Here is an 8,550-nt window from a genome sequence, read left to right on the forward strand (position 1 = left end):
CCTGCAGGGTGACGCACCCCCCCATCGCCCCCCCTGCCCCCCCATGACCCCTGTCAGTCACCCTGTGCCCCCTCAGTGCCCCCCATGAGCCCCCTGTGACCCTTTGACCTCCGGGTGCCCCCCATGTCCCCACGGGGTGACCCCCCCATGACCCCTGTCACCCCATGACCCCTGGTGACCCACCCATGCCCCTCCTTTGACCCCTTTGGTGACCCCCCCAAACCTCCCATGACCCTGTGACCCCTGGTGACCCCCCCACCCCCTGCAGCATGACTCCCTATGACCCCCCACCCTCTCGCTGACCCCGATGACCCTCCCATGACCCCTGCCATGACCCTATGACCCCCAGTGACCCCATGACCCCCAGTGTCCCCCCCCGACCCCCCTATGACCCTCCTGTGACCCCCATACCCCCCTCGGTGCCCCTCCCCATGACACTCCTGTGTCGTGTCCCCCCCCCGGTGCCCCCCCCCCCGCCGTGACCCCCCCGTGACCCCTGACCCCTGTGACCCCGCAGGGTGAGGAGGGGTCGCTGCTGGAGCTGCTGCAGCGCTGCCCCGAGGGCCGGGGGCTGCTGCGCCTGCGGGACCGTGGGGTGCGCGGGGTCAGGGGTCAGCGGGGGGGGCACGGGGGGCACAGAGGGGCAGGGGCCGGGGGGTCATGGGGGGGTCACAGGGAGCAGGGGGGTCAGGGGGCATGGGGTCACGGGGGGGCAATGGGGGGTCACAAGGTCACGGGGTGGCAGGGGCATGCGGGGAGTCACTGGGGAGTTGGGGGGGTCACAGGGGGGTAGGGAGGGGTGGGGGTGCTGGGGGGGGTGGGAGAGGTCACAGGGGTGGGTGAGGGTCACGGGGGGGCAGGGGGTCATGGAGGGTCATGGGGTCACGGGGAGTTACAGGGGTTGCGGGGAGTCACCGGGGTGCAGGGGGGTCACAGGGGATCACAGGGGGTCAGGGAGGGGGTCACAGGGGTGGATGGGGGTCACGGGGGGCAGGCGGTCACAGGGGTCATGGGGTCACAGGGAGTTACAGGGGGTGCGGGGGGGTCACAGGGGGTCAGGGAGGGGCGGGGGTGCTGGGGGGGGTGGGAGGGGTCACAGGGGGGTGGGGGTCACGGGAGGTCATGGGGTCACAGGAGGTCACAGGGGCTGCGGGGGGGCAGGAGGTCAGCGGGGTCACCGGGGGCAGGGGGTCACCGGGGGCAGGGGGTCACGGGGGGTACAGGGGAGACGCGGGTGGGGGGGGGCGCACAGCGGTGCCCACCCGACCCCCCCCAGCGGGCGCGGGCGCTGCTCTGCGGGCGCCTGTGGGTGCAGCGGCGGCGCCTGGACGCCCTGGGCCCCCCCCCGGCCCCGCCGCGCCCCGCGCCCCCCCCGCGCCCCCCCCGCGCCCCCCGGGACCGGGACCGGGACCAGGACCAGGTGGGTGTCCCCACCCCGGGCCACCCCCCCCCGCCCCACACACCCCTGGGGGGGACCCCGGCACCCCTCCAGCCACCCCGGGACCCGCCCTCGGGGGCCGGGCCCCCCCGGACACGGGGTGCCACTCCCGCAGGCGGGGGCGCTGCGGGGGGGCCTGGGGCGGCTGCGGCTGCGGGCGGAGGAGGCCGAGCGGCTGACGGCGCTCTACCGCCGCCTGGGGGCGCACCTCCAGGTACCCGCGCCCCACACCTCTGCCCCACACCGTGCCCCACACCTCTGCCCAAAGCTCTGCCCCACACCGCGCCCCACAGCTGTGCCCCACTCCTTTGCCCCAAAGCTCTGCCCAACACCTTTGCCCAAAGCTCTGCCCGACACTGTGCCCCACACCTCTGCCCCACACCGTGCCCCAGACCACACCCCACACCTCTGCCCACACCGCGCCCCACAGCTGTGCCCCACACCTTTGCCCCAAAGCTCTGCCTGACACCATGCCCCACACCTCTGCCCCACACCGTGCCCCACACTTCTGCCCACACCACACCCCACAGCTGTGCCCCACACCTTTGCCCCAAAGCTGTGCCCCACACCTTTGCCCCAAAGCTCTGCCCACACCGTGCCCCACACCTCTGCCCCACACCACACCCCACACCTCTGCCCCACAACCGCGCCCCACACATGCATGGGGATGGGACTGTGACTGGAAATGGGCTTTGACACCCATGGGTGCTGGGTCCACCAGGTGGGGGTCCTGTGGCGGGGGGGCGTGCCCTGGTGGGAGCCTGTGGGTGAGGGGTCCTATGGGTGCTGAGTCCCATGGGTGGGGGTTCCCTGGGTGGGGAGAGGCCTATGGGTGGGAGTCCCCTGGGTCCCACGGGTGCTGGTTTCGGCCCCTTGGGTGGGTGTCCATGGATGGGAGCCCCCATGGGTGGGGGGTCCCATGGGTGGGATTCCCGGGGGGGGGGCTGTCCCGGGCGCTGTGTCCCCAGGGCGCTGTGTCCCCTGGGGTGGGGGGGTTCCCTGGGGTGGGGGTCCCCATGGGGGGGTCCCCGGGTGGGGGTCACGGCCCCCCACTGCAGCCGGCCGTGGGGCAGGAGGAGGCCGGGGCCGCCCGGGGCCGCCTGGAGCTGCTGGAGGCGGAGCTGGGCCGGCGGCGGCGGCAGCTGCGGGAGCTGCGGGACCCCGGCACCGGCCCGGGGGGCGCCGGGGGGGCCAGGCCGGGAACGGGTACGGGGGGGCGGGGGGGGGCGCAAGTGGGGCGGGGTGCATGCCCATGGGGCAGAGTGGGTCCCCGTGGGGCAGGATGGGTGCCCATGGGGCCAGCCGGGTCCCCATGGGGCAGGGTGGGTGCCCGTGGGGCAGGGTGGGTGCAGCTGGGGCAGGGTGGATGCCCGTGGGGCAGGGTGGATGCCCGTGGGCAGGATGGGTCCCCATGGGGAAGGGTCGGTCCCATGGGGCAGGGTGGGTGCCCGTGGGGCAGGGTGGGTGCAGCTGGGGCAGGGTGGATGCCCGTGGGGCAGGATGGATGCCCATGGGGCAGGATGGGTCCCCATGGGGAAGGGTCGGTCCCCATGGGGCAGGGTGGGTGCCCGTGGGGCAGGGTGGATGCCTGTGGGGCAGGCCAGGTCTCCATGGGGGAGAGCAAGTGCCCATGGGGCAGGATGGGTCCCCATGGGGCAGAGTGGGTGCCTGTGGGGCAGTGTGGATCCCCGTGGGGCAGAGTGGGTGCCCATGGGTCAGGATGGGTGCAGCTGGGGCAGGGTGGATCCCCGTGGGGCAGGGTGGGTGCCCATGGGGCTGGCTGGGTGCCCACAGGGCAGGTCAGGTCCCTGTGGGGCAGGGTGGGTTGCCATGGGGCACGTTGGGCCCCCATGGGCTTGGCCGGGTGCCCGTGGGGCGGGCAGGGTCCCCGTGGGGCAGGCTGGGTGCCCGTGGGGCCCCCCCAGCACCCACGGGTGCCCCCCGCAGGAGACGGGGGCCCGGCGGGCGCAGGGGGCTCGGCCGCGGGCGCTGGAGGAGGAGCAGGGCCAGGAGCCGCCGGGGCCGGTACGGGGGGGCCGGGGGGGCCCCGGGGGGGCTCAGGAGGGTTCGGGGGGGCCAGGGTGGGGGTCGGGAGGAGTTGGGGTGCAGGGGCTGGGCTGGGGGGGCAGCAGGGCCTCCGGGGGGCTGGGGGGGGGGGCAGGGGGCTCCGGGGGGGGACATTTGGGGGGGGGACACGCGGGACGTGGGGCCCTGTCCCACGCCGGACAGTGCCACCCCCCCCGTCCCCCAGCCTGACCCCCCCCCGGGAGTCCCCGGAGCCGGAGGAGGGGCCGGAGGGCCCCCCGCACCCCCCACGCCCCCACCCGAGGGCCCAGCGGAGCCCCCCCCCCGCCTGCGCGCCCCCCCCCGGCAGCACCAGCCCCCAGGTGAGGACCCCCCCCGTGTCCCGGTGTCCCCACGGGCCCCCGTGTCCCCAGAGGTGGGGGGGTCCCTGTGCCCCACCCCGGGCATGGCCCCAGGGCCGCTGTCCCCCCCCAGCAGGTGGGGCAGGCCGTGGGGCGGTGGGTGGCCCGGCTGGTCCCCACGTCTGTGTCCCCACATTGCCATGGCCCCGTGTCCCCATGGCCCCGTGCCCCTATGTCCCCATGTCCCACATCCCATGCCTGTGTCCCCATGCTTGTGTCCCCATGTCCCCGTGTCCCCATGGCCGGGTGCCTGTGTCCCCACATCACCGTGTCCCCATGCACATGTCCCCATGCACATGTCCCCCTGTCCCCACGTCCCCGTGTCCCACAGCGGGTGGCCTGGCTGGTCCCCATGCACATGTCCCCATGTCCCCACGTCCCCCTGCCCATGTCCCTGCATCCCCATGCCTGTGTCACTGCGTCCCCATGTCCCCACATCCCCACATCTCCCTGCCCATATCCCCACGTCCTCTGTCCCCATGCCCACGTCCTCACGTCCCCTGTCCCACGTCCTCCTGTCCCATGCCCATGTCCCCATGCCCCTGTGTCCCCATGTCCCCCTGTCCCCATGCCCACATCCCCATGCCACGTCCTCACGTCCCTGTGTCCCACGTCCCCACGTCCCCCTGCTCGTGTCCCACGTCCCCCTGTCCCCATGTCCATGTCCCCACATCCCCGTGACCCCACGTTCCCCTGTCCCCACGTCCCCCTGTCCCCATGCCCACGTCCCCCCGTCCCCCCGTCCCCCTGCCCGTGTCCCCCGTCCGTGTCCCCCAGCGGGCGGCCCGGCGGGCGGTGGCCCAGGGGCTGGCGGCACTGGCCCGGGGGAACGCGCTGGCCCTGGGGAGCTGCGGGCAGAGGCGGCGGCGCTGGACGAGCAGCTGCAGCGGCTGCGCTACGGCGGGGAGGGCCAGCGGGCAGGGTCAGCGGGGGCCGGGGGGGCCGGGGGGGCCACCTGGGGCCCGGGGACCCGGGGGTGGGACACCGGGGGCCCCAGACACCTGGGTCCCCGCGGGTGGGACATCTGGGGCCCTGGGGACACCGGGGGCCTGACACCTGGGTCCCCATGGGTGGGACATGCGGGTCCCCAGCGGGTGGGACCCCGGGGTTCCTGGGGGGGGTCTGGACACCTGGGTCCCCATGGGTGGGACATCTGGGTCCCATGGGGGGGTGGGACACCTGGGTCCCCATGGGTGGGACATCTGGGTCCTGGGGGGTGGGACACTGCGGACCCTGGGTCCCCATGGGTGGGACACCTGGGTGCCATGGGGCCCGGACACCTGGGTCCCCATGTGCAGGACATCTGGGTCCCCAGCGGGTGGGACCCTGACGTCCCTGGGGGGGTCTGGACACCTGGGTCCCCGTGGATGGGACATCTGGGTCCCCATGGGTGAGACATCTGGGTCCCTGGGGTTGGGACACTGGGGCCCCTTGGGTCCCCATGGGTGGGACATCTGGGTCCCCAGCGGGTGGGACCCCGGGGTCCCTGGGGGGGTCTGGACACCTGGGTCCCTGTGGTGGGACATCTGGGTCCCATGGGGGGTGGGACACCGGGGGCCCTAGGGGTCTGGACGCCTGGTTCCCATGGGTGGGACCCCTGGGTGCCATGGAGCCTGGATGTCTGGGTCCCCATGTGTGGACATCTGGGTGCCCAGCGAGTGGGACCCCGGGGTCCTTGGGGGGGTCTGGACAGTTGGGTCCCCGTGGGTGGGACGCCTGGGTCCCTACCAGATACGTGGGTCCCTGGGGGTGGGACACCTGGGTGCCGGGGTCCCTGAAGGGAGGGGAGCAGTGTGGGGGGGTGGGTCCCAGATCCCTGCACACTTGGGTGCTGAGGGGGCTCTGGGAGGAGTGGGGCAGTGGGGGGGGGTTACGTGGGTCCCAGCCGCCGGGCTCCCAGGGCGGTGGGGGGCGGTTGGGGGGTTGCAGGGGTCCCCCACGCGGGGGTCACGCTGGCAGTGGGTGGCAGGGCGCGGCGGCGGGCGGAGGAGCTGCGGCAGCGGCTGGGGCAGGAGCAGCAGCGGCGGGAGGGGCGCCCGCCGTGACCTGGCCGAGGTGACGCAGGCCCTGGCCACCGCCAGCGCCGGCCTGCAGCACCTGGCCGGCCGCCTGCGGCACGTGGCCCTGGTGAGCCGGGGGGGCGGGAGGGCTGGGTGCCTGTGGGCAGGACACGTGGGTCCCCATGGGGCAGGAAGCCAGGGTCTCTGTGGGGTAGGACGTGTGGGTCCCCGTGGGGCAGGAAGCTGGGGTCTCTGTGGGGTAGGACGTGTGGGTCCCCGTGGGGCAGGAACCTGGGTCTCTGTGGGGCAGGACATGTGGGTCCCCATGAGGCAGGAGGCCTGGGTCCCCGTGGGGTGGGACACCTTGGTCCCAGTGGGGCAGGAGACCTGGGTGCCGAGGGCAGGATATGTGGGTCCCCATGGGGCAGGACACGTGGTGCCTGTGGGGTGGGACACCTGCGTCCCCGTGGGGCAGGACACCTATGTCCCTGTGGGGCAGGAGGACTGGGTCCCCATGGGGCAGGACACATGGGTCCTGTGGGGTGGACACATGGGTCCCAGGGGAGCAGGACACCTGGGTTGCCATGGGTCAGGACGCCATGGGGCAGGAGGCCTGGGTCCCCGTGGGGCAGGAGATGTGGGTCTCTAGGGGGCAGGACCCTGGGTCGCCGTGGGTCAGGACGCCATGGGGCAGGAGGCCTGGGTCCCCGTGGGGCAGGAGATGTGGGTCTCTAGGGGGCAGGACCCTGGGTCGCCGTGGGTCAGGACGCCATGGGGCAGGAGGCCTGGTCCCCGTGGGGCAGGAGGTGGTGGGTGGGTGTGGCCGTGCCTCAGTTTCCCCCGCAGGAGGACGGGGGGGGCAGCCGCAGCCCCCCCCGGGGGACCCCCAGGCGCTGCCCCAGCTGCTGGCGCAGACCCGGGCCCGGCTGGCGGCGCTGCAGGGGGGGCTGCGGGGGCACCCCCAGGCCCAGCGCCCCCCCCCCAGCACCCCACACCAGGTGGGCACCGGGGGGGGGCTCTGAGCAGGTTGGGGGGGGGGCCTGACCCCCATCTGGGGGGGGTTTGGGGGCCCTGAGCTGATCTGGGGGGGCTCTGGAGGGCCCTGACCCCATCTGGGGGGGTTTGGGGGGCCCTGAGCTGATCTGGGGGGGCTCTGGAGGGCCCTGACCCCATCTGGGGGACTCTGGGGGGGCCTGAGCCCCTCTGGAGGATTCTGGGGGGTCCCTGAGGTGGTCTGGGGGGGCCCTGACCTGATTGGGGCGGGTCTGGGGGGCCCTGAGCCCATCTGGGGGGGCCCTGAGCTGGTTTGGGGGGGCCTGACCGATTTTGGGGTCCCCCCCGGCCCCCCAGCTGGAGGCCTTGCTGCAGCGCAGCCGTCTGACAGGGAGGACCCCACGGCCCCGCCCCACAGCTCTGATGGTGAGGGGGGGCTATGGGGCTGGGGGGGGCTGTGGGGGAGCTATAGGGACCATGGGGGGGTTGGGGGGGGCTGGGGGGGCACGGGGGGGCTATGGGGGCTATGGGGGCCATGGGGGTGTGGGGAGGGTTGGGGGGGGCTATGGGGGGGGATATCATGGGGGGCTATAGGGGCCGGGGGGTTCTGAGGGCCGTGGGGCAGCCGTGGGGCAGCCGTGGGGCTCGACGGCGGGTCCCCGCAGAGGAAGGAGCCGCCCCCCCCGCCGGGGCCCCACGTGGGGCTCACGGCGGGTCCCCGCAGAGGAAGGAGCCGCCCCCCCCCGCCCGGGGGCCCCCCCCCGTCCCGCGCCGCCATCAAGCGCCAGTCGCGGCTGATCCTGGAGGGGCGGCGGGGGGGGGCGGGGGGCCCCCCCCCCTGATCCCCGGCGTCCCCTGGTGCCCCCAGAGCTCCCAGTGCCCCCCAGTTGCTCCCAGTAACCCCCAGTGTTCCCCATACCCCCCCAGTTGCTCTCAGTACCCCCCCCAGTTGCTCCTGATATCCCCCAGTGTTCCCCAACTGCTCCCAGTACCCCCAGTAGCTCCCAGTGCCCCCCAGTTGCTCCCAGTGCCCCCCAGTTGCTCCTGATAGCCCCTAGTGCCCCCCAGCTGTTCCCAGTACCCCCCGAGCTCCCAGTGCCTCTCCAATTCCTCCAGTATCCCCCAGTGCTCCCCAGTAGCTTCCAGTAACCCCCCAGTGCCCCCCCAGTTCCTCCCAGTATCCCCCAGTGCTCCCCAGTAGGTCCCAGTAATCCCCAATGCCCCCCCAGTGCCCCCCCCCGAGCTCCCAGTGCCCCCCCCAGTTCCTCCCAGTATCCCCCAGTAGCTTCCAGTAACCCCCAAGTGCCCCTCCAGTTCCTCCCTGTATCCCCCAGTGCTCCCAGTAGCTCCCAGTAACCCCCAGTGCCCCCCCCAGTGCCCCCCCCGAGCTCCCAGTGCCCCCCCCAGTTCCTCCCAGTATCCCCCAGTGCTCCCCAGTAGGTCCCAGTAATCCCCAATGCCCCCCCAGTGCCCCCCCCCCGAGCTCCCAGTGCCCCCCCAGTTCCTCCCAGTATCCCATAGTGCCCCCTCAGCACCACCCAGTGCCCCCCAGTAGCTCCCAGTGCCCCCCAGTGCCGTGAGTGGCCCATTAAAGCCCCCCCTCTCCCCCCCCCGCCTGTGCCTCGTCTCTGGGGGTCGCGGGGTTGGGGGATGGGTCCCGGTGAGGACCCAGGCGTCCGGGCCGCCCCTCCCA

The sequence above is a fragment of the Gavia stellata genome, chromosome 38 (assembly GCF_030936135.1).
Source record: "Gavia stellata isolate bGavSte3 chromosome 38, bGavSte3.hap2, whole genome shotgun sequence".
NCBI lineage: Eukaryota > Metazoa > Chordata > Aves > Gaviiformes > Gaviidae > Gavia > Gavia stellata.